This window comes from Eulemur rufifrons, chromosome 7 (assembly GCF_041146395.1).
Source record: "Eulemur rufifrons isolate Redbay chromosome 7, OSU_ERuf_1, whole genome shotgun sequence".
Classification (NCBI taxonomy): Eukaryota; Metazoa; Chordata; class Mammalia; order Primates; family Lemuridae; genus Eulemur; species Eulemur rufifrons.
In genome coordinates, this window is record NC_090989.1 from 34,231,475 (window position 1) to 34,254,286 (window position 22,812).

The 22,812-nt window shown below is 35.6% G+C and overlaps 1 pseudogene; it reads left to right on the forward strand.

Moving 5' to 3' along the window:
- The first annotated feature begins 21,923 nt into the window (after positions 1-21,923).
- Positions 21,924-22,541, forward strand: LOC138386179 (protein lin-28 homolog A pseudogene; annotated as a pseudogene).
- The last annotated feature ends 271 nt before the right edge of the window (positions 22,542-22,812 follow it).

A 22,812-nucleotide genomic window follows, 5' to 3' on the forward strand; every position in this document is an offset into this window, starting at 1 on the left:
ACAATTTGTTACCTCACATATCTTTCTACCCTATATATATGAAAATAACTGACAATATAAAATTTTGAGAGATGTTTACTGCTCCAATTAGAATAAATTGTATAAGGTGTATTTTTTGTTGATTCTTATCACACTGAAAATAAGCAGAAACCAAAAAAGTATTCAATATTCATAAAGATCATTTATATTTATGTTCATGGTGAAACAAATATTATAATAATCTTATGTCAGAAGATATTTTATATAATAATTATTTTTTTTTATCAGAGCTTTTTAGTATTAATTTAAAAATCAAAGGAAAAGTTGATTTAGGTCATTAAATACGAAATGTCCGATTTCAAATCAAAAGTGTAGCTTATGATATCTCAAACAAGTAGGAGTACAATTAACCAAAGTATGAGTCTAAGCTATCCTCACAGTTTTCCCATCTTGAGGGTAGCTTAAGGGTATACCAGCAGCAAAGGAGCCTGGAGAGCAAGTGACTATGCAGTGGTCAAAAGTATTTCCACTGCTTGTTGAGAATTAAATATTTTTCCTTGCAAAAAGTGGTCCAAAGTCTGGAAGAAGTTGGTTCAAGGTCTGGTGAATATGGTGATGACAGAGAATTTCCAACTCCAGCCTCTGTAGTTTGAGCAGCATTGTTTGTGCAACATGTGGTCAAGTGTCGTCTTGCAAGAAGATTGGCCTATCTCTATTGACCAATCTCAGCTGCTTAATCACAAGCTTCCCCATCATTTCATTCAATTGGTTGCAGTAGACATCTGCTGTGATTGATTGACCAGGTTTCATGAAGCTGTAGTGGATAATACCAGTGCTGGATCACCAGACACCATTAACTTTTTCTGATGAATATTTGGTTTTCAACTGTGTTTCAGCACCTCATCTTTATCCAATCATTGTGCCCAATACTTGCAATTGTCAAAAAAAAAGCCATTTTTCATCACACATAACAATACAGTGTAGAAATGGTTCACCTTTATGTCCTGATAGCAAAGAAAAGGAAGCTTTGAGAAGATTTTTCTTCTGAAGCTCATTTAATTCATACAGTACCAATCTATCCAGTTTTGGTCCAATATTGTTGGAATAGTAATGCCAAATATTGCTGTTAATTCACATGTAGGTTGAGGTGGATTCACTTCTACTACAGCTTTCAGTTCATTATTATCCACCTTGGTCTCAGGTCACCCATGTGGCTCATTTTCAAGATTAAAATCAACAGAACGGAACTTCTCAAACCACCAACATACTGTTAGTTCATTGCCACATCCTTCCCAAACATTTTGTTGATATTTTGAGCTATCTACACTGCATTGGTTCCATGGTGGAACTCACATTAAGAAATAACACAAATTTTTTATTTATCCATGTTTTCAAAGAATTGCTCTAAAAAAATTTGAAAGATAATCACAAGCCAAATGATACATTTGAAAGAATGACGATGTACCTTCACAATACACATAAAACAAGAAGTGTCAAAGTGAAACATCAGAGATATCAACTGACAAATTTAGTACTTAAGGAAATCATATATTCTGTACTTAACAACCTAATTTTTTTAAATCTTGAAACACATATCACTTCTAATGTAATATTTTCATTTGGCCTTATATCAAAAATTGGATCATGATCACAACTAAAGATCACAAATACACAAAATTATAGCCATTCCCAGTAAAAACGCTTTGGTTTTTCTACTTATAATATATATACTTTAATTTTTAAGTAATTTAATTGCTTAAGAACTTTAAATAAGCTGGAGCTTAAATGCCATTTAGAATACTCACTTGTTTTTCTGTAAACTGGATAAAATATCTTAGGGTATTTTAAATAACAATTAAATGTTTCATACAACTTTTGACAATTATTTACTAGTGCTTTAATGTACTCAGTAAGGTTTGTAGTGATTCATAATAATCAGACACTATTGCTGAAGGTTGAGTATATTAATCCTCTGTGAACACCACTGGTAAGGGAAGTCCTGCAATACATGATACAATTGGCTTGATTAATTTCCTTCCATGTCCAGGTTTTCAAAAAATATACATTGGATGAAATTGTCTATATCAGGAAAAACATAGCATTATTTTTATACTAGCCATGCAGTATTATTTTATATATAAAAAGATTTAAAGGCATCAGTTAAGAAATTAAAAAAATTAGTTAAAGTAAAATATAGTTTATTTGTTTTATCAATAAATTTTTCATTTCATTTGCAATTTTTCCCACAATGGTATAATGTTCTTAGGAACTCCAATTTTTTCACATTTTCATTTATGCAAACTTATAATATAAAATCATTTAAATTTCTTTGTGTCTTTTAAATTTCTTCTAGCATGTTTATAGGCAAATTAATGTAGAAGAAATGTATTATTTGATAATTAAAATGGAATAAATTTAAAGATTGATTTATTCACCTTTCTTTCCTTATGATTTTAGTCTGTTATTTCAAGTATGTGCATATATATACACACTTAAGGAGACACATACATATATGTATACATACATATATAACTATATATACCTATATAGATATATTTATATCTATATAAATATATATAGATAGCCACACTACATAAATATAATAGATTCTATATGTATATAGTGAGTACAGATATATCTCTACATATACACATACATTTGATATTACTCCTTAAAGTTGTAAAGTATATGTTCTTTTTTTCCTTAAGTGAAAAAATAAAAAATGTGGAAGTAATAACAGAACAATTCAATTTTTCTCTGTAAACTGATGAAGAATGAAGAAGTGAATTATGATTAGTTTGACACTCTTCCTTTCTTTTTACTTTATAAATACAACCTTAATGGAAAGATCAGAAGCTTACAAGATGGTTTAGAAAAATACAAGCAGTAAAAAAACTGTGATTTTTTTCAGTGTAAACAGCATCTCCTGGGGGGCTTGGAATTGTTATATATTCACTGTATGACTTTGACTATTTATAAAATCTGAAATTTAGGTCCTTTATTTATAAAATCAAAACATGGAAAAAGAGCAATGGCATTCAATATAAATAAACTTGAACACACCATAATAAATACATTTTAGAATTAAAGATTAGATGACACAGACCAACTCCCTTTTAGGGGTTATTTAGGGGCATTTTAGAAATGATTTGTGAAATATCAGAAATGCCTGATTGAAAGAGCTGGTAAACCTACAATGTAGTGAGTAAGTATAGGTCCAAATAATCCAAAATTGTTAATTTGGCTTGAGACCATTCTTGAACACGTGGATTAGAGACTGTGCAATGCTTTTGACAACCTTCAGAGTCCACAGTGACACAAATTAAAACAAAGAAAATGCTATTGTGAATTCTCATTACTTTGGAATGAGAGATTAAAAATCTATGTCTGAACAATAAGAAGGGATTAAAAAAGAATAAGAAAACTCAAATTGACTGGAGTCTATCTGTGAGTCATTGGGATGACCCAGAAATTTCAACCCCTGAGAGAGAGATTGTCTTGTTATTGCCTTTGAGCATTTGTCAGAGCAAGTAGCGATCTTCCCTAAAGCAAGATAACATCACATCAAACCTCAAATTATTTCTACAATTTCTTCAAGTACAAAAATCTGTCCCACAATCAATAGGGCCAGATTCTGGAATTATCAGACAATTAACTTCAAAATGACTATTTTTTTTAAATGCAAGAGGTAAAGACAAATATTAAATATTTCAAAAGAGAATTATTAACCATAAAGATGCAATAGTAGCTTTGAAAAAGCACTAAATATAAATTCTAGACCTTAACACATTAACTACAATTAAGACATCTGTGAATATGATTAAAAGTAAATAGAACACAGAAAATAAATTCAAGTTAAGTGAGCAAAGAACAATTAAAAATATGTTTCAATATTAAGATAGTGTTATCAATTATTATCATAATTTGATTAATTTACAATGTATTACTACATCAAAAGATCAAATATACCCTATACAAATATATAACTATTATATACCCATGATAATTAAAAATTTAAATATTTTAGAAAAAGAAAAATTAAAGTTTAAAATTATTTAAAACTGATTTTTAACTGACATATGACATATAAACACTTGTGGTATTCATATACATTCATACACACACACATATATTTGAAAAATAGTAATGAAATATAAAACAATCATCTAACAAAAAGCATTAACAAACCTGTCTATGATTAAAGATTAAATGAGACTGATGAAGAAAGAGAATAAAAACCAAGGTTAAGAATTAAAAATGACTTGCCACTCTAGATCTTGTTTATTTTGACAATATATTAAAAGAATACTAGAATAAAGCTCATGAGAATATCTTTGAAAATTTACGAAATGAACAAATTCCTAGAGAAACTTAACAACTACAGCTCACTTAAATAACATGACAATATATAGAAAATTGAAATATTTTTCCATAATTTATTATGAGCACATTTTTAAATGTTAGAAAGAATTTTATAGTGAACAACCATATATCCCTCACTTATATTCTATTATTATTTTACTATACTTGTTTTATTTTACTATTCTTGTTACTGCATAACTGTATATCTAAACATTCCTCTAGCCATCAATCCATCTTATTTTCAATGTGTTTAAAAATAAATTACAGATATCAGTACAGTTTCCCCTAACTAATTAGCATGCATATTATTAACTACAGTTCATTTTTATGTACAATTTATGTTGATATAAAGCTTGTATATAATAAATTATACAAATTTTAAATGAACATTCAATAAGTTTTGACAAAGGTATATACCTTTGTAACCCTAAAGTCTTACAAGGTATAGACCATGAAGTAATGTAATGTCCTTCCCTACTTTCTCCCAAGACTGTCATCTTTTGATTTAATGCCATAGTTTAATTTTCTCAGTTCTAGAATTTCATATGAATTTCATATGTCATTTCAAATGACATTATAGAGGATGTACTTTTTTATGTAAGCTTCCTTTCACTTAGAACAATGATTTTGAGGTTCATGCACATTGTTAGTATAAGTAGTTTATTCCTTTTTGTTGCTTAGTAGTATTTCAATGTATGAATATAGCTGCAGTTTCTTTCTTCATTCTTCTATTGATGGACACTTGGGCTATTTCAGTTTCTGCCTAAGTAAAGCTTATGTGAATATCTTTAAGAAGTGATTTCTAAAACATATTCAGAAATGAAAAGTACAAAATAATTAAAGAACAGTATATAAGTACTTGTATAACAGACTTTCAAAGCCAAAGGCAGACAAATAAACCAAAGAAAGATAATAGAAAGCTGGAAACAGTAGCATACTAACACACATCTATGTGAAAATTTATGACAGAGGTGGCACTATTAGTATTCATACAAAAATGAAGACAGCACTGCTGTTAGCAGTGGACTATAATTTGTGCCATCAGCATTAATACTCACAGTAAAGTTGTTGATGTTACTCTTAGTGTTTAGTTAGTTGTATGTTTTTCTGTAAAGTTCATGGTTGGAGGTTTTGGTGTGAGAAGCACACTTCTTCTTCAGGGGAGTTAGGATATAAAGATTCATTCCTTTTAACTTTAATTTTGCGTGATTTGTAGTTTTATATAAATGGAATCATTCAGGTTAGACTTTTTAGAAAATAAATTTAGCGGGTATAAGTGCAATTTTGTTGCATGGGTAGATTGTGTAATTGTAAAGTCTGGGCTTTTGGTGCATCCATCACCCAAGTAATGTACATTGTACCTAGTAATTAATTTATCTTCACCTACCCCTCTCCTACCCTCCCACCTTTCTGAGTGTCCAGTGTCCTATCATCCCTCACTCTGTGTCCATGTGTACACATTATCTAGCTCCCACTTGTAAGTGAGAACATGCAGGATTTGACTTTCTGTTTTTGAGTTATTTCACTTAAGATAATGGACTCCAGTTCTATCCATGTTACTGCAAAACATATGATTTCATTCCTTCTATAGCTACATTGTATTCCATTGTGTATATATATCACATTTTCTTTATTCAATCATCCATCTGTGGACAGTTAAGTTGGTTACATCTTTGCTATTGTGAATAGTGCAGCAATAAATATAAAAGGGCAAGTGTATTTTTCAATATGATGATTTATTTTCCTTTGGACAGATAACCAATAGTGAGATTGCTGGATTGAATGGTAGTTCTGTTTTTAGGTCTTTTAGAAATTTCTACAGTGTTTTCTATAGAAGCTGTATTAATTTACATTCCCACCAATGGTGGTATATCAGCTTTCCTTTTTCTTTGCATCTTAGCCAACATCTGTTATTTTTTGACTTTTTCATAACAGCCATTTTGTTTGGTTGGTATAAGATGATATCTCATTGTGGTTTTAATCTGCATTTCTCTGATGGCTATTGAGTGATGTTGAACCTTTCTCATATGTTTTTTGGCCATTTTTATGTTTTCTTTTGAACAAATGTCTACTCATGTCTTTTACCTACTTATTTACAACTACTACCTGTTATTATTATTTAATTTCAAAGTATTACAGGGGTATAAATATTTCTGGTTACATCGATCACTTTTATAATGCTTGAGTCATAGTTATAAGTGTGCCCATCACACAGATAATGTTCATTATACCCATTCAGTTATCACCCATCTTCGTCCCTTCTCTCCCTGCTAGTTGATTTTCATTGAGTTTTACTTCCCTGTATGCACATGTGTACTCATCGGTTAGTTCCCATTTAATAGTGAGTACATGTGGTGTTTGTTTTTCCATAATGGAGTTATTTGTCGTTGATGAGTTGCTCGTAAATTCTGAATATTAGTCCTCTATCAGTTGCATAGTTTGCAAATATGCTTTCCTATTCTGTAGTCTATGTTTAAGTCCCATTTGTCTACTTTTGTTTTTGTTATTGGTACTTTGAGGTCTTAGTCATGCATTATTTTCCTAAACCAATGCCCTGAGACTTTTCCCTAGGTTTTCTTCTGGCAGGTTTATCGTTTCAGGTTTCACATTTAAGTCTTTCATCTATTTTGTTGACTTTTGTATATGGTGAGAGATAGAGATTCAGTTTCATTCTTCTGCATATGGTGATCCAATTTTTCCAGCACCATTTATTGAAAAAGGTGTCCTTTCCCCAGTGTATGTTTTCAACAACTTTGTCAAAGATCAATGGTTACAGATATATAGCTTTATTATTGTGTACTCTATTTTGTTCCGTGATCTATATGTCTACTTTCATTATCAGTACCATGCTGTTTTTGTTATTGTTGCCTGGTGGTATAATTTGAAGTCAGGTAATGTGATGCCTACAGCTTTGTTATTTGGGTTTAAGATTGCTTTGGATATTTTAATGTAACTTTTGTAGGTTTCGGGGGTGTTGGAACGCAAGACCAGACTCCGAGGGTTTATTACCATTACCTATGAAATAGAGAACAATTAGCTACTTGTCCTCAACATAAATCTTGTTTCCTTTGCTCAATCAAGACTTCCTTTAAGACAGATGCTATAAAAAACAACTTAAAAATAATCCCCTGTACTGACACTGAAAATGAGGAGAAAATACACAAAGAAAAACTAAAAATTGATGTATTGTAAGGGTGATATACTTTTAAGCATTTAAGATATTTCAATTAAAACTTGCCAGGAAAAATGAGGAGCTATGCATATTTCAACAAATTACCAACTATTATTTTAATGCAATGGGACCTATTAATGCACACCTTTATATTATTTTAGTCCAAATTGCATTTGCTTAAAACTTTTATATTGACCTCCAGTTCATTTATACCTATATTCATGTGATACTGTGAATGTTGAGGGAAATAGAAATTATTTTACCTTGAAAGTCAGGCTTGCTAAGATATGTTGCTATATGGATGGTAAAAAAATACTGGATCAGGAGATTAAAAATAGGAATTGTGCCCAGAAATTTAAGAAAGATGATATGTGAAGTATTTACATGTGGCTATAACATGGGACATGCCACCAAAGTTTGTGTTCTCTTCCCCATTTATCTACTTTCTATGCTGGAACATCAATAAGAATAGTAAATCAGATTAGGTGAAGTTAACGGGGACCCCCTTGATACAGTGTCTGTCATGGTCTCCTAATCTATTTCTAGAGGGGAAGAGGCACAGCCAATTGTTTTGCTTTGCTATGGAAAGAGTTAAATGGAGAGAAATCATATTGAAAGAGAGCTACAGAAAAGTTGACAAAAAGAAAGTACAGAGGAGACATTTGGAAAATATTGGATCAATCTACAAAAATGGAAATGAACTCAAGGACCACTTCTGGATTGTGATGTTGATGCAAAGGGAATTGGTCAATTTTCATGTAGAGTTTTCTGACTGAAAAAATCTGAAGACATATCCAGAACTTTTTTTTTATTGATAGGGGAGGAGGAAGTATGATGAAGAAGTGGTTGCCCTTTATCTTAGGGTGGAATATAGAAGTTAGCTGTGTTCATGAAGCTCTGTGCCTTTCATTCAAGGGGCTATATGGAAAAATCTTCTAAGACTCTCTCACATGTCAGATTACAGAGCACTCACTGAATGCCCTTTGTAACAGTGAGAGTGAATGAAATAGCAGAGCCTAAGCTCTTGAGCACTACCCACTCATGGCTGAGACTTGTTGGGGACACTAGCAGAGAAATCCAATAAAGTGGAACCACAGAACTAAATGTGACTCTCCCATCACCATTGTATGTGCCCACAATATATCCTTATATTGCTCCCTGTTGCCTTTAAGGGATGGGCCAGGAAGACAGAGGAGAGAAAGAAAAAGTCTGTTAAAAGTAGTGAAAACTCAGAAAGAGAGCTTTTAATTATAACCACATGTTAATTCTTAAATTTGATTACATAGCTTGTTCAAAATGTACTCAGATTTAGACTTCAAAAAATTAAAAGAACCTTTAAATTAATTATTAATATCTCAGTATTATTGCCAAAAGAAATGAGTACCCTAAAATCTTTGTACATGTAATAAAATATTAATATTTGTGTGTATCTAGGTTGTAGTTATCCAATATATACTACTTATAAAATATACTAAGATGAGCAAAAGTAAAAGTGCTGTTTCTGCTTTAAGCTATTTATGACTTAACATCAGTCTCTATGGCTTTATCAAACTCATAACTCATCACATTAAATTCTTTGTGACAATGAGTACTTTTGTTCTTTCCAATTAGGTAAGTGAATCTTTAAGAGGTTAGGTTTAAGAAATGAATCACGATCAATACATGACTATAGGGCTATTGTAGGAGAATATAAAGTGCTTTCAGTGTAATATGAAGAGGTCTGGAGAAAGATTCATATATTTGAACAGATGATGAGATAAAATGCAGAAAGCATAAGAAAAAAATTATTTAAAGTATAAAGAAGTAGAGGAAAAGAGAGAGATAATAAATATTTCATGGTTAATGAGGATCCCAACAGTCAGGATCAACATCCCATAAATTTTATACGTGAGCATAGCCACGCTGTGCTGTGGATAGTTTAAGATAAAAAGAAATGATAACTGTAAGCTACCAGAAAAATTCAGTAACACAATGCTATTTACCACAATAAAATAATCACTGACTTTAAAAAAAGTTTTTCAAAACTCGGGCTTCTTGTATCCTTAATAGGCTATTAGAGAGCAAAACATCATAACTCCCTAGAGCAGCAAGTCTGATATCATGATTTACCTCTGCTAAAAATAGAAAATCTTAACACATATCTATTGGCAATGGTTTTCCACAAATGTCAGCATCATGCTTTGTTTTTTAACTTTATCAATAATATCAATAATACTCTACTTGACTTCAGTTACTCTGAGGAATCCAAATACACACTATATTCTCCAGGGCTTCAGGCCCTGAAAAGAAGACATCAATTCTAAATAAGGAATAAATAAAAAGGTCAAAAAAGACTTTGTAATAGAAATGAGAAAAAAAAATATTGTATGTGTGTTTGTTAAGTTTCATCAAAATCATATTGTAATCATTTTAATGCACAAGGCTTTCAAGTCACATTTGTAATATAATGATGCATGTGCATTTATGATTGATGGCTGTTCAGGATATTAAGCATATTCTGACATATCCTTTAGATATAATCTCTGAGTTACTTTATATAATCACTTCTACCTCCTTCCACCCTGAGTACTGAAAATTGTGCAGTCTTTTAGATGAAAACAGAATATCTTAAAAAATTTTAGTGAGATGTTAATAGATATTCTATCATAAAAGGGACTATAAGCAATAACTTTGAGAAGTATTGGTTTAAAAATTTAAATAATTTTTTATGTATTTCAGGATTCCTCAGAGAATTTATTACTTTAATGAGAATCATAACAAACTATTAGTGGAAGATACCCAGGTTAGTAGGTCATCATAGTGGTCAAGAAACAAGGTGCCTTGACAGGTGGGAGCCAGTGTTTTATAGGAATTTAAATAAAGTTATTGAGGTGGCAAAAGAAGCAGAGAGAACAAGGCTGGAACACATCTGTAGGCAGAAATGGACCAAAATCTGACCATTTGCGGTTGTGTAGGACATGTTATGGTTTTGTCACTATTCTATGAGAAATAGAAAGGCTTTGAAAGATTTGAAATGGAGGAGTAAATAACTTGGGTGGTAAAATATGCTTCTAAAAGCATTGTAGAAAATGAATTTAGATGTGGAAGGAAGAAAGGAAGAAGAATCCAAGTTAAGGAGTCATGCCTGTTGTTGATGTGAGGTGACATATCCTTGGACTTGAGTGACGCTGTGGAAATATAGAGACATGGATATGTCCCAGACGGTTTTATGCACTGATCTATGCATTCGAAAAATTATTTGCTGCCTATCTTGGAACCAGAGTTGTACCAGTCAGAGGAGCTATATTGGTGAACAAGACAGATATACTTAGGTATGAAATTTGCTGCCGCCAGAATCTGAAAAGGCCCACAGGAAATTGTGCTTCATTCGTTATGGTAGGCAGCATAAGGTGCAATTTTTTGTCTTTTACTTTGGACGTTATTTCTTGGCATGCCCCTGAACATTGGATCCTTAAAAATTTTATGGATACGGCAGACCCCTGGTTTTCACAGGATTTATCTCCCCGTCTCTAGAATATACATGTCCTACCAAGAGCTCCAGTGTGTCCAATTCTTGTTCATAATATGCAATCAATATGAGAACATATGATGTTCTGCAAAATATTCACACAGTCCAGGTCACTTTGTCTCTATTACTACGGAGGCAGGAGATTAACATAGCATTAGGGAAAACCCGGAAATATGTATTGTTGTCTGCTTCATGGGAATTCTTAATTATCTATCTAATGCTCTTTTCTGATAATGATGGAGAAGAGTTCAGTTGCCAAATTGTTGACTGCATACTATGTATTTGGGGATTTCTTAACCTGTTCTAACAAAAGAACCACATCTAGCACAATGGCTGGAGTCAGCGTTATAATTGGTCAACTTTTTAATAGATTACAATCACCCTCCAGGATATATCTGTTTTTCTGTATGGGTCACACTATTGAGTCAAATGGAGATATGGCAGAGATCACTCACCATAAATCTTCTGATTTCTTAAGGATGCACTAATCTCTGCCAAGCCTATTGCCCAAGACATGATAATGGCTTTGATTTACTATCATGTTTGTAATTGCAGAAGCTTCCACTTGACACATTATGATAGCCTTTGTGCTATAGACTAAGAACCCAATGTGAGCATTGGGTCAACTTCCAAGTATATCAGTCCCAATTATAGATTTGGAAATTAGGAAAATGACCACCAGATGCCTTCACACACACTGTAAGCCAGATCTTGGTCAGGACTCCATTTATTCCCTCTGCCTCATGTACTCTAAAGGTGCTATGTCAAGGAATGCTCCAGGTCTCTGGCTAACAATGTCCTCTAAGATCCAGTGACCCTCCGTCCTCATAATGTCTGAATATTTCCCAATTGCTCAATGCACAGTTATCTGGTAAATGGCTATACATCCCTTTTAGAGAATTACTGGAAGAACGATTACCTTGTATACTTGTCATATTATGGTAGGGTGATTCCTCCTAAGTACCCAAGTACCTCTTTAGTTGATGGATTCTAGGGTAGTCAAAGAGCTCAGTTGTGGAAACCAGACAAGAAATCATAAGTTTGTATCAGGGGAACAACCTTCAGCCTCCCAGTCATCCATCCTTGATATTTTCCCACTCAGTATTACCTTTGTCAGCTACCCCTCTATTTTGCCTGGAGGAATACTACATTTATCAAACATTCCCATAACTCTCTGTTGGATAGAACCTTTTGGCTGCTGTTTTGATCTTGTGGGTTGTTGCAATAATTGTGACCTCCCTGACTTCTAGAATGTAAATGCATCTATTTGTCCTCAATTGTTTCAGGGTTCTCTCATTCCCATGCTATATTTAACCTAAATTTTGTAACAGTTTCTAGTATCAACTTGGGTGACCAACTATCTGGGGTTTTTTTCAGAGCTAAAGGTTTCCTGGGACAGAGAACTTTCAGTGTGAACACTAGGGCTGTTGCCCATCTTACCTAGTCCAGTTCCCTCTGAACTACAGAGAAAAACCATCACTAAATTATTTAATTGATGTTGGTGCCTCTCTACAGTAACATTTCTCATGAACTGAATAAATGATGTGGCCTATGGGCCTTTCTGTGGGTCATAACTATGTAATATGTCTCTGGCCATACATAGTGTAGTCCTTCAACATGTCTTATTTTCCAAAGTTTTTAATCCCCTCTTTTGGTGTTTGCCATGGCAATTCTGGCATTTCAATTCACTCAGTGAAATTTAGCATCTTTCTTTGAATGCATCTAACAGCCACCTTAGTAATGAATTAACACCATTTTCTAGGAGTTTTGCCAGAGATGTTAAATCTTGTCTCTTGGATGAATGCTCCCAAACAAGAAAACTGCATCCTATCCATTTTTGTGTTTGCCATTCTCTGCCCTCTGTCCTCCTACTAGAGAAGATGGCTTCACTGTATGCAACCCAAGATACCTGTATGCAATCAAAGATACCTCTAGCTTTAACACTTAGATTTCAGTTGCCTGTTTCTCAGCCTAAGTTCCTTTTTGTCTTTCAGGAGAGAGCCAGCCATGGCTATTAGCAATAGCCATCCAATCTCTTATTCTTGTAGCCACTATATACTAAATGTCAAATATCTAACATATCATGTGGGCTAGAGCACTGTCTTCCATGGAATAGCTTCCCAATTCATCATTGTTGAGAGTTTTAACAATTGGATGGCCACACTGTGCCAGTGGTTCCCTGTGTTCCATCCATCACTACTCAGAGCATCCTAATTGCCAACCAGGTGGTGAAGTATACAGCTCTAAAATTCCATCTTATCACCTGCTTTCTTGGACCAGTCCCAACATCAACTATTACAAGCTGGGTTCTTTGAAAGCAGATCCTGTGATGGGGTTTAAGGTGTAAGATAATTATTAGGGCTTAATACTCATAGAAGGAAGAAGGAATAAAAGATATCAGGCAGAGGAAGACTTCAAGCTGCAACTGAAACCCTCAAATTACTTGATCCATTTGATGAGGAGCCCATAAGATTGTCCTGCATCAACCCAAAAAGTCTGTACTGTATACAACTTCTCCCTCACTCAATAGATGTGGGCTGTCCTAGGCAATGGGATCTCTATAGTTGAGGCAGTCCCTGAGGGACCTCACAGCTGGAGGGTGTGTTCTGTCTGCTGCCATAAACTGGGGAGTAATCCTGTCTTTTAAAAAAAAATTCAGACTATTACAGGGGTACAAAGGTTTTGGTTACATAAATTGCTATGGTACCATTTGAGTCAAAGTTATAAATGTGCCCATACCTCAGATAGTGTGCATTTTACCCTAGTTAGGTATGAATTTATCCATTCCCTCCTCCCCGCCACCCACCTGCTTGATTTACGATGAATGTTATTTCCATTTGTGCACCTAAGTGTTGATTGATTAGTTCCAATTTAATGGTGAGCATGCATGGTGTTTGTTTTTCCATTCTTGTGATACTTCACTTAGAAGAATGGTCTTCAGTTCCATCCAGGTTAATACAAGAGGTATTAGTTCACCATCTTTTTATGGCTGATTAGTACTTCATGTTATACATATACCATATTTTATTAATACATTCATGTATTGATGGGCACATGGGTTGTTTCCACATCTTTGCAATTATGAATTGTGCTGCTACAAACATTCGAGTGCAGGTGTCTTTTTTATAGAATGTCTTTTTATTTCCTTTGGGTAAATGGCTGAATAAAATAGTAGTTCTATTTTTACTTTATTGAGCTATCTCCATATTAATTTCCATAGAGGTTGTACTAGTTTATAGTCCCACCAACATTGTATGAATGTTCCTATCTCTCCACTTCCATGGCAACATTTGTTGTTTTAGGACTTTTTCATTAAAGCCATACTCACTGGAGTTAAGTGATATCTCATTGTGGTTTTTATTTGCATTTCCCTGATGATTAGACATGTTGAGCATTTATTCATATGTTTCTTGTCTAGTCTATCTTCTTTTAAAAAGTTTCTGTTCATGTCTTTTGCCCACTTTTTAATGAGATTGGTTGATTTTTTTTTATTTTTGCTGATTTGCTTAAGCTCTTTATAAATTGTCAGCCCTTTATCAGATACATAGCATGCAAATATTTTCTCCCAATCTGTAGGTTGTCTATTCCTTCTAACAATTGTATTCTTGGCTTCATAATCTGACCAGGTACCATTTATTTATTTTTGTTGTTGCTGTGATTCCTTTTAGGATCTTCTTCATAAATTCTTTCCCTAGGCTGATGTCTATAAGAGTTATTTTGCAACATTTTATTCTAGAATTCTTATAGATTCCTGCCCTAGGTTTAAGTCTGTTATTCATTGTGAGTTGATTTTTGCAAATGGAAAGAGGTACAGACCCTGTTTCAGTCTTCTACATGTGGGTATCCAATTTTTCCAGCACCATTTATTGAATAAGGATTCTTTTCCCCAGTGTATATTTTCCTCATATAGATGGCTATATGAGGATGGTTTTATATCTGGGTTCTCAGTTCTGTACCATGGTTCTATGTCTCTGTTCTTGTGCCAGTACCATGCTGTTTTAGTTACTATAGCCTTGTGGTATAGCTTGAAGTCTGGCAAATTGATGCTTCACAATTTGTTCTTTTTGGTTAAGGTTGCTTTGGCTATACAGGGGCTTCTCTGTTTCCATATAAGAATATGAGGAAAAAAAGAATTATTTTTTCTAGATCTGCAAAAAATTATGTTGTTGTTTTAATAAGGATTTCATTGAATCTGTAGATCCCTTTGGGTAGCATAGACATTTTAACAATATTGATTCTGCCAATCCTTGAGCATGGTATGTTTTCCCTTCTGTTTATGTCCTCTGCTATTTCCTTCTGCAGTGTTGCATAGCTCTCCCTGTAGAAGTCTTTCACCTCCTTAATTAAATACATTCCTAGATATTTTATTCTCTTTGTTGCTATTTTGAAAGATATCGAGGCTTTGATTCTCAGCTTGACTGTTGGCATATTGGAATGCTTCTGATTTGTGTACACTGATTTTGTAACCTGAGACATTGCTGAATTTATTTATCAATTCTAGTACTCTCTTGGCAGAATCTCTGTGGTTTTCACAATATAAGATCATATTGTTAGCAAAGAGCAATAGTTTGTCCTCTTCTTTCCCCATTTGGATGCCTTTGATTTTCTTCTCTTGTCTCATTGTTCTGGCTGGGACTTCCAACACTATGTTGAATGGAAGCGGTGGTAGAGGCAACCTTATCTGGTTCCAGTTCTAAGCAGGAATGCTTTCAGTTTTTCCCCATTCAGTATGATGTTGGTTGTGGATTTGTCATAAGTGGCTTTTATCATTTGGAGACAAGTCCCAATTATGCCTGTTTTGTTAAGTGTTCTTCTCACAAAAGGGTGATGAATTTTCTCAAATGCTTTTTCTGCATCTGTTGAGATGATCGTATGGTCTTTGTTTTTACTTCTATTTATGTGGTGAGTTACATTTGTAGATTTGAGTATGTTGAACCATCACTGCATCTCTGGGATGAAGTCCACTTGGTCATGATGGATTATTTTATTTATTTATTTATTTGTTTTGATGAGCAGCTGAATTGCTTTCCAGGATTTTATTTAGAATTTTTGCACCTATATTCATAAGAGATATTGGTCTGTAGTTTTCTTTTTTTGTCACGTTCTTTCCTGGCTTTGTTATCAAGGTGATGTTGGCTTCATAGAATGTATTGGGGGGGATTTCTTTCTTCTCAATGTTATAGAACAATTCCTGCAGGATAGTACCAGTTCTTCTTTGTAGGTCTCACAAAATCTGCCTGTGAACTCATCTGGTCTGTTTTTTTTTTGTTGTTGTTGTTGTTATTGCTGTTTGGAAGGGTTTTTTATTGCTGCTTCAATTTTGTTTCTTGATAGTGGTTTGTTCAGAAATTCTATTTCTTCCTGATTGAGGCTAGGGAGACTATGTGTTTCTAAAATTTGTCCATTTCCTCCATGTTTTCAAGTTTATGTGCATAGATATTTTTACAATATTCCGAGATGATAGCTTGTATTTCCATGGTATCAGCTGTAATTTCTCACTTTTCATTACTGAGTATTAAGCTTATTAGATTCCTTTCTTTTCTGCTTCTGATTGACCTAGCAAGAGGTAGGGGAGGGGAAGAGGAGAAAAAGAGTCTGGTTGGAAGAAAGCCAGGACTCTGGTCATCTCCAGCCCTCTCTCTCCAGGAGGCAGTCTGCCCAGAGTGATCGTGCTCTGGAGTCACGCAGATCACCAATGATCCACTGGACTCCTGTGGCTCCTGCAGTCTAGGCCAGAGTTTAAAAATATCTGCTTGTGGACAAACAAGATGGGACCTGAGGAGCTGAAGTCCCCTGGGGAGGACAAAGGCACATGGTAGGTAGAAAAGTGATATGGTGCCCGCCATCCAGCTCTGGTCTGTGGGGTGGGAGGTGCCTCAAGTGGCTTGGAGCCTGGTGCACTCTCCTTACGAAGATCTCATTTCACTGGAAGCAACAGTTGGTGGGCTCCTATGGACAGAAGGTCTCTCCAGCAGCCTGGGAGCCCACTAACTGTCCAAGAAACAAGGCAGGGAGAAATTAACCACTCTACCTACCCTTCTTGTTGGTCTCTGAGCCTCTTGGGGATTGCTCTCCACCAATACCTTTCTTTTTCCAATTATGCTCTGCAACCTCTTCTCATGTAGTCTCCTGAAAGTTCTGGCACCCTTCCTTCAGACACTCATCTGATCTATGTTTGTCTGTCTTTTTTTTTTTTTTTCTCTTTCATCTAAAACTCCTCCTTCTTACTGAGACACTCTGGCTGGTGGTGTCTCTACTCTGCCATCTTAGAGCTCCTCTAGCAAGTCCTGTCTTAAAGAGAAATCTGTGGGTTTGTCTCTTTGTCCACCACATCCTCATTCTCTGTTGTAATGCTATAAAAGGCAAATAAATTACGCATATTTTAAAGATAATTTTTTTCTCTATTACTATTGGCACCTATATCCTGAATAAAAATATTTATAAAATTCAAATGTATCCAACCATTTTAATAGTACCTGTAATTATACATAAAATTGGCATTCTCGTTATAATTATATATTTATGTATGTGTGTATATATATAAAAGTTGTACATAAAGAAATGTTCTTGAATGAAAGGTTGGCCCTATAGCACTAGATTATAATAAAAGCATAGACCAATTGGGATAGAGTTCAGCTGCTTATAATAGAAAGCTGACAAAAAAGCAAACAGCGGTGCAGATGGATAATTAACTTTGTATTTCTCATGTTACAAGTAGTTGGAAGGTAGGTATTACAGGGCTAGAATTGCTGCTCAATGTCCCAGACTCCTTTTATCTTTCTTTTCCACTATTCTTAGACTATGCCTTTTATCCCCATGGTTATAAGATGGTAGCTACACTACAGGCATTGAGCCTCTGTATTAGACATAAAGAAGGGAAAAGGGTAAATGGCAAAGGTGGTTGATAAATCTTTTCCTTTTATCAGGCAAAAAATAGCCTTCTCAGAAGCCTTACTCAGGAGATTTGTGCTTATATCTCAATGTTTAGAACTTTGTCACATGGCCACCACTACCTGCAAGGATGCCTGTAGGTGTAGTTTTCTACCTGAGCATATTGGTAGCCAAAACTATGTTATAATTCTTTTATTAAAGGAAAAGCATAATGAAACCAGCAGTGTTTGCCACAGGGCATGTTTAATTGTGTAAATGGCTAACCACTGACTCTTAATACTATTAATGTTGTGGAAAACAAACTTAATAGAGAAATGTAATATTTTTAGAATTATATATAGTATTAAAGACGATGTTCAGTTTCTTTTATGATGAAAAGAGCCCAGTTTTAATAAGTCATTTTGCCCTGAGACTATCTTACAGATAGTAAACAAATCAAAGGTAGGTGCACCTGATACAGTCTTTCCAAATTTAAAGACATTTCCAAGAGAAAAAGAAAAAAAAATAAACTTACTTGTAGTTATCTATCATAAAGACATATAAGACTTTAAGTCCAGATGTTGTTGAAGTGGGCTTTAAAATTTCTCCTCAAAAATAGAAAAATTATTTTAAAAAAGCACAAGACCACACTATAAAATAAGATCAAAATCCTAGCAGACCGGAAATAAACAAGCTCAACAAGGTAGGCCTAATGTCTTAGGCCAGCTGGACAGCAAGACCCGAGGACGAAAAAAGTGGCCAGGAGGTCATTTTCTGTGGCGTAATTGGGAATTAAGATGCCCCTCTTGAGATTACAGTGACCAAAGTCAGAGTCACTGTATGAAACAGTAGGCTAGAGCATGAATCTCTGTGCATGTAAGACAGCTGAAAATAGCTGAGAGCAATCATTGCTTGGGGCTGCAATTTCTATCAAGCTGTCTACCTAAAGTCTCAAGAGGAAGCAGGCAGAGACTCAAAGCCAGAAGTTTAGTCATGTTCCTGCTAGCTTAGTGAATCTGTAATAACCCCAACATAGCTAAGGAGTAGGAGTATTGAGCATGTCTGTTTCCACACTGGGGAATCCCATACGTTAATATGGAGGTAACAAGAAAACTACTGGGCAGAGATAGGAGAGAACAGAGTTTCTCCACAGCCCCATCCCCTTTTAGAGCCATCCTCTAACTTGCTTGAAACTCTTCTCCTGTCTTCCTTCCTGTCCCTCTTCAGTTGTCTGAATCCTAGGTTTTGAAAAACAAAACAAAACAAAACAAAACTGACATCAGAAGCTCTAAAAACCTAATTGGAGCAATTTATTATTTCTTAGAGAGACTGGTATCTTTTAAAAATTTTTAGTGGTAAGGTGTCACTTCTGCCAACATTTTCTTTTTAATATATGCCTACCTCCCATAAGACACACTAATGAAATCAGCTATGCAGCCTCAGCATGTTCCTTCTACTTGAGATATCATTTATTAAATTAGAATCGCCTAAGAAGTATATTGACAGACTGCTTTCACACCTACAAGTGAGATGCATAACTGACTTAATGTGAGAGAAGAAAGCATTAAAATACACAGGATTTCAACAGCATCTGAGGCAGTAAAAACAATAAGGCTGAGAGAGAAACTAACCTTGGAAAAGAATGGAACTCTCCACGTGTTATCTTCTCAAGCATCCAGCCTGGAAGTCCTGAAATCATCTTCCTCTAAACTTTAAAAAAAAAGTCTAGCATGTACAGAAAAACATATATAGTTTTTTTCTTTCTGTGAAAGAAAACTACACGATTTTCTCATCTAAATACCACCATTTTCCAGGTAGATCTAACTTATTTCGCCCTACAATTTTTTTGTATTTTCATTAAATCTGAGTTATCATTGATACTTCCTCTGATTTTCTCTCTAATGAGACAAATAATTAATGCCTAAAATTTAAATAATTATTTTTCATCAGACAAACAGATGCCTCTATAATTTTGGGACAAAAAAAGAAACAAATTTCATTTTTATACTCTGGCTATCAAAATGGACTCCAGTTTAAAAGTACAGTTAATATGCTTTGTCTCTGTAGTACAGATAGTCATAACATAGTAAGAGATAAGATATAATATATTACTTTATATGCATAAGCATAGGGTTACATTTTGCCTAAGAGAATTGAGAATTGAAGATAAACATGCATGAGTGTGGACACACATACGTACAGACACATACTCATTCATACACACAATGAGTGTTTAACATTTAAACATTTTTGGTGAATCCAATACCCCAGTCCTGCTCTTTTCAGGGGCAGAGGTAGCTCCTACAAAACACTTCAGCAGTCACCATGTTTAGATTTGAACGGAGATTAAATAGATTTTACTGTCACTTATCTGACAGAATTGCAATATGATTTGTTGACAAGTTGGTACAGAAAACTCGGGTGGCATTGAAAGCTGTAATAAACTTTATTTTTTTCTTAGCAGTTTCAACATTGGGTACATTTTTAGAATCTGTACAGTTTATTTCTTATGCTCTCCTTTCATCTTATAAATCTCTTTCTCTTTCTATCTCTGTCTTTCTCTCTTACTACTTCCCCTTTGCTTACCCCACCTCCACTCTTTTATCACCCACCCCAACTCATATGTATTACATAATAATCTATTGCTTTATAGCAGAGCTCATAAATTGTTGGCTTCAAGGCTTATATAGATGTTTTACGCTGGTGCTTGTATGCTAAAAACATACAAAAATATCAACATCTGATGTCAATACTTAAATCTAGAATTGTAGCTTTTCTCAAAAGCAATCTGAAACTCCCACTCCGTTCACTTTCCTTTCCACATGAAAGAAATTGGCAAGGACTGACTAGAAGCTGTCCCTCTAGAAAGGTTAGGTAGTTTCCAGTTCACAGAGGCTCCTCCAGCCTCTTTTGTGTTATGCTTGGTTTAGGTTATTTCTCTCATTTACATTAACGTCTTGGACCCTGTAGGCTTTTGAGTTTGTGACCCCTATTATATAACTTTCTCTCTCAACTGTCAACTAAGACCAATTAACGTGTTTATTGATAAGACAATAGCTCCCACTGGTATATATTAAAAAGAAATTCATGAAAGCCTTCAACACTTAAACCTTTCAAAATCATATTTCAAAAAAAAGAAAGTGGTTAAAGGGAATGTCTGTTTATATAGTGGTTTTCTGTGGACAGAATCTATCATGAAAAACTCATAAACATGGAATACCAATCCAAGGCTCCCCATTTGGCTATGTCTTCTTACTACACCTTTTTGAACCTGTATATCTGCACCTACAAATGTATGAAAAAACAGATTCTAACATCTCTTTTTCCCACCTCACATTGTCCACTTTCATTATGATTTCTTCTTTTATCTTTCTCTTACTTTTTAAAACTCAGACTTATTAATTATTTCTGGAAGACATGTCCAGCCCCCTACTTATTTAGACAGAGCTCTTCTGTATTCCCAAATGTTTTATGCACACCTCTATTATAATGACTATCCCATTCATTTATTTAAATGTGTTCTTTAAACTGGATCATCTATTCTCAGGCTTCAATTTTCTGTCTAAGGGGAAATCCAACTCTAGGCCTGTTGAGAGGGAAATTCTTCCTCCCAAATGCTAGGAGATTTTCATGAGATTGAAGGATAAACCCTCTTCTCAGTCAGTAGTGGTTCTCATTGAGAGGGGGGTTTTGCTGGCTCTGTCAAGCTTGGGAAGGGGTTGCTTTGCTTGGCTGAGGCTGGAAACTTGGGAACTGAAATTCAGTGTCTCTTATCAGTTCATTCATCCTTAATTACCTGGTACATTAGGAGGTCCATTTCCCAGCAATTTCTGAAACCACATAGCCACCCTCTTTCTCTTGAACTCCTAACCTCAAGCAATCCCCCCCTACTTGGCCTCCCAGAGTGCTAGGATTACAAGCGTGAGCCACCTCGCCTGGCCAACCCTCTTTGTCTTGTCTCAAGAAAATCACTTCTCTGGGGCCAGCAGCTGCCTGAGCAGGGGCCAGGGGCCACGGGCTCAGCTGACGACCATGGGCTCCGTGTCCAACCAGCAGTTTGCAGGTGGCTGCGCCAAGGCGGCGGAGGAGGCGCCCGAGGAGGCGGCCCGGGCTGCTGACGAGCCGCAGCTGCTACATGGTGCCGGCATCTGTAAGTGGTTCAACGTGTGCATGGGGTTCGGCCTCCTGTCCATGACCGCCCGCGCTGGGGTCGCGCTCGACCCCCCTGTGGACGTCTTGTGCACCAGAGTAAGCTGCACATGGAGGGATTCCGGAGCCTGAAGGAGGGTGAGGCAGTTGAGTTCACCTTTAAGATGTCTGCCGAGGGCCTGGAATCTATCCGAGTCACTGGACCTGGTGGGGTGTTCTGTATTGGGAGTGAGAGGCGGTCAAAGGGCAAGAACATACAGAAGCGCAGATCAAAAGGAGACACGTGCTACAACTGTGGAGATCTAGACCATCATGCTAAGGAGTGCAAGCTGCCACCCCAGCCCAAGAAGTGCCACTTCTGCGAGAGCATCAGCCACATGGTAGCCTCGTGTCCCCTGAAGGCCCAGCAGGCCCCTAACGCATAGGAAAAGCCAGCCTACTTTCGGGGAGGAAGAAGAAGAGATCCACAGCCCTGCCCTGCTCCCAGAGGCCCAGAATTAAGCCACAGTGGGTGGGGGCTATTCTTTTGCTATCAGGAAGTTTCATTGAGCAGGCAAAGTGGAGAAAGTGGGTATAGGGTGGGTTGGGGGTGGTTGGCACCGCCATGTATCTCAGGCCGGGTTCACGGCATCACCCCTTCTTCCCTCTTGGTGGGGGAAAGGGTGAAGCAAAGGAACCCTACCCATCCATGCTCTGTCCACATGCAAGGGAGGGCTTTAGGGGGAAATCACCCTAGAACCTGAATGCTTTATCTGAGACTCCATCCCCAGAA